This window comes from Macaca thibetana, chromosome 11 (genome assembly GCF_024542745.1).
Source record: "Macaca thibetana thibetana isolate TM-01 chromosome 11, ASM2454274v1, whole genome shotgun sequence".
Lineage (NCBI taxonomy): Eukaryota > Metazoa > Chordata > Mammalia > Primates > Cercopithecidae > Macaca > Macaca thibetana.
Genome location: NC_065588.1, coordinates 81,770,825 through 81,774,790, shown reverse-complemented (window position 1 = coordinate 81,774,790; position 3,966 = coordinate 81,770,825). Strand labels below are relative to the sequence as shown.

Below are 3,966 nucleotides of genomic sequence, written 5' to 3'. Positions count from 1 at the left end.
TGGTAGGCAGAATTCTAAGATGGTCTTCATGATCCCTACCCTTAGTATCCAATTCTGTACATAAGCTTCTCTCTTTGTTTGCAGACAGAAACGTTACCTTGCTTTTAACCAAGAATATGGCAAAGTAAAGGAATTTTGCAGACATAAGGTTTCTAATCAAAAGGAAGATCATCCTGGGAGGACCTGACATAACCAAATAAGCCTCTTAAAAGAAGAATCAGACATTCCCTGAAAGAAGAGATGAAGCAGTAGGGCTTCTTGCCTGCTGGTCTTGAAGAAGAAACAGTCTTGCCTGCTGGTCTTAAAGAAGAAACAGTCATTTTCTGAACTACCTATGCAGAAGGCTAGGAACTGTGAGCATCAATCTCACAAATACAAGGAATTGAATTCTTCAAACAACTTGCATGGTTTTGGAAGAGGACCTCAAGCTCCAGATGAGAATGCAATCCTGGTCACCTTTATTGCAGCCTTTTGAGATCAACATGAGGACACACTTAAGCTGTGCCCAGACTCCCGACCCATGCAAACTTTAAGGTAATAATATATATTGTTTTAAGCCACTATTTGAAGTAATTTTTATACAGCAATAGAGAACTAACATATGTAACAGTCATGAAATGTGCTAAAACATAACTGCACAGAGGTCATCAGAAAAATGTTATTGGTCATAGCCTTTATATGGATCTTACAGTCTAAATGTTTCAATATTTATTTTCAGTTGCTTACACAAATATAATCACACACACACACAGACACACACATACAGGTACACATACATATGTATACCTGAGAAACACTAAAGTGAAAAATTAATCGCATTTACGTAACAGTTGTTAAATTACTAAATCCAGCATAGCCTGGCTTCGGGTAAGGTTTATCACAGCATTTGTAAGTATCACAACTTGTAGGCACTTGCCCATTTTAAAAACATGACTATCAGTATGCTTCCTGTTCTACTTTAGGTCACATGGCATGACTTCAAGATAAAACATAACTCTGTAATTCTATATAAATAGTAGGCTAACTGTTGATAGAAGATTTTTGAAGTTTAGATAGATTAAAACCATAAAAACCAAGAAAAATTTCATGTTATTTATATTTATAGAGAATAATTTATCAGAGTAGAAAGACTATTATCATTTACAGAGATGCAAAAATCACGAAACAAACTTAGTTTAATAGTAGGTTTTAAATAGAAAGATAAAATATGACATGAAGTTTTAGGTATGTATTTATATTACTTTTATAATCAAAGTTGAAGAAGTATTTCCATGTGTATTTGACTTTTCTTTTTCTTTTCTTTTCTTTCTTTCCTTTTTTTTTTTTTTTTTTGTCCTGACAGCACATTCACACTGGGACCTCAGACCACTAAAGGCAGAAGGTACTCTGAGCAGTCAGAGCTGGCCAGGCCCTGCTTTTAGAGGTGGTGGGGTGGCATTCTTGACACGTGTTGTATGCCCAGGGGCAGCACACCCACTCACTCATCCCTGGTGCAGGACTCTGCAACACCCTCCTGACCAAAGAGCGGCCACAGAGGGCTAATAAGCAGCATCTACTCTTGGAATAAAGCAGGAAAAAAAGGGGCAAAAATGGAGGCAATGGGGAGAAATGTGTGTGTCCGCCCATGGAAGGTTGTGGTGAACCACAAAGCACCACGATTCTATCCTTTACTCAGAAACCACCTGTGAGCCTCCTGCTTTATTCCAATTCCATTACACCTGCCTGAAATTGTCTCTCCCATTTCTAAGAGGAACGCTGGAACAAAGCTTCCATTGTCCCTCTCCCTTCCTCCCTGCTCAGGGGCCATGTGAACAGCAGGTCATTGTTGAGTAGTACCTGTTGCAGTCATTCTCACACCCCACAGCCACTGCCACACCCACCCACTGGTGACTGCCAGGGCCTGTCAATAGATCTTATGTCCACTGAGCCCTGGTGGTGAGGTCCAGCAGCCACCGACAGGTTGAGTGTTCCCTCCTGCCATCAAAGAGCACCCAAGTACTTCAGACAAAGAGGCTTCATACGGGAGTTATGGACAGATTCTTTACACCTGACCCCTTACAGGAGAGCCTGTCCTTACAGGCATCAAAGTTGGAGGGTCTTGGGTCCTCCATGACCCCAGGAAGAGGAGTTGGTCACTGGTGCCCTATCTTGATTCTTGTGTCTCATCCTTTCAAGAAGAACTTGAGAGTTTTAAGTTCACCTTGATTGAAGGGGTTCAAGTTAAAACTCTTCGGCTCTGGTTTGCCTTGGGCCTCATTGTTTTTGGATTATTTCTATATCTTTATCCAGATGATCCTGATTTTTCTTAATCATTTCCTTCACCTGAGGATGAGGCATCTTGACAAACATGTTCCTGAAGCAAGCCACATCTTCAGAGAGGCTGAGACCATTCTGCAGGGCTCTCAGGCCCTCTGGGTTTTTATTCCTTTTGGTGTCCACATCCACAACCTGCTGCTTGTCCACCAGCACCTCCTCCACAAGCTCCTCCACCTTGAACTGGTACCACAGAATTTGCTCTGCATCAGGTGACAGCATGGCACCCACCAACTCGGGTGCACAACCCCTCATTTGATCTTTCAATGCTGGAAGAAACTGCTCCATCAAGTAATTAAAATACTGTACTGTGTTTTGAAATTAACATCTTGCCACCAGCAATCTTATGTGTATATATTTAACTTTAAATTAAAGTCAAATAGGACCTAAATGTGATTTGTTTCACCCTTAATAAAAATTTCAATATTCCAAAGGTGATCTAGTCATCTTGGAGCTTAATGAATGTTCTCCCCATTGCCAGGCAGGGATAAGATGCCACTTCTACCTTAAAACTCTTCTAGGAGTTTTATAATTTTGCATTTTGCATTTAGGTCTATGATCTATTTTCAGTTAATTTTGGGAAGGGTGTAAGGTCCGTACCTAGATTCTTTTTTTTTTTTTTTTTTTTTCACATGTGGAACTCCAGTTGTTCCAGAACCATTTGTTAAAAAGATTTATCTTTTATCGTTGTATTGTTTTTGTTCCATTGTCAGTGATCAACTGACTGTATTTATATGGACCTATTTCTGGGTTCTATTTAAGGGAGTATTTATAAATATCATTTGGGACTCTTCTGTGAGGAAGACTTGACCACCTTATCCTTCATTTATTCATTTAATTAATAATTTGGCCATATAAATATGTACTCCTGTATATTTATTTTATATTTTGAGTTATAATTCAATATTATCTTGCTTATTTTATTTTTAAAGTTATTCCAGTTTTGGCCATTGAAAGCTCTTTAAAATTGGTTCCTGTGTCACTTTGACATAACCTCATTCTCTTTTGTTTGTTTGTTTTGAGTTTTTTCTTACTTTCTAGCACTATACGTATGATGTTCTTTTATTTTATTTTATTGCCTTAGTACCAGAATCTGCCATTTCTCCAAGGAGCCCTGGTTCGTTTAATTGGAAAATGGTAGTTATTTCCTTTTGTACATTGCTAATTTGTTTTATTAGAGGTAATTTATACCAAAAATTTCCCAAACCAGTTCTTTGTCCCTGAAACACTGTTAATAGAAGATTTTTTTTTCCCTCTATATTCTATCGTAATAAATGTCCTGGCAGTCTACACTACTGCCCCCACAAAACAAAATAAAACGAAACTAAGCCTGGGCTTCATGATTGATTCTTCATGCTCTCTTAGGCCACATATAAAACAAACAAACAAACAAAAAACCAACACGTTTTCTTTATTATATTTTGCTGCCGTGGATGCTTATTTTGTCATTCTGCCTCAAAAGTTGCCTTATTCCCGTGTATTTTCCATAATGAGGCAAAATTATGGTGAACTCTGGTATAAAGTTAATGAGGAAATCAAGAATAATTATTTCTACCTGTGTCACCATTGCCACCTGGCATCACTTCCTGCTTCCTCTCCAACTATCCAGCAGCACTGAATTATTTAAAGTCTCCCAGGAGTCTCATGCTCTCT

At 38.6% G+C, this 3,966-nt stretch overlaps 1 pseudogene; it reads right to left on the bottom strand.

The window, feature by feature from the left end:
* Positions 1-2,162: 2,162 nt before the first annotated feature.
* LOC126931331 (p53 and DNA damage-regulated protein 1-like) lies at positions 2,163-2,535 on the bottom strand (annotated as a pseudogene).
* Between the last annotated feature and the right edge of the window lie 1,431 nt (positions 2,536-3,966).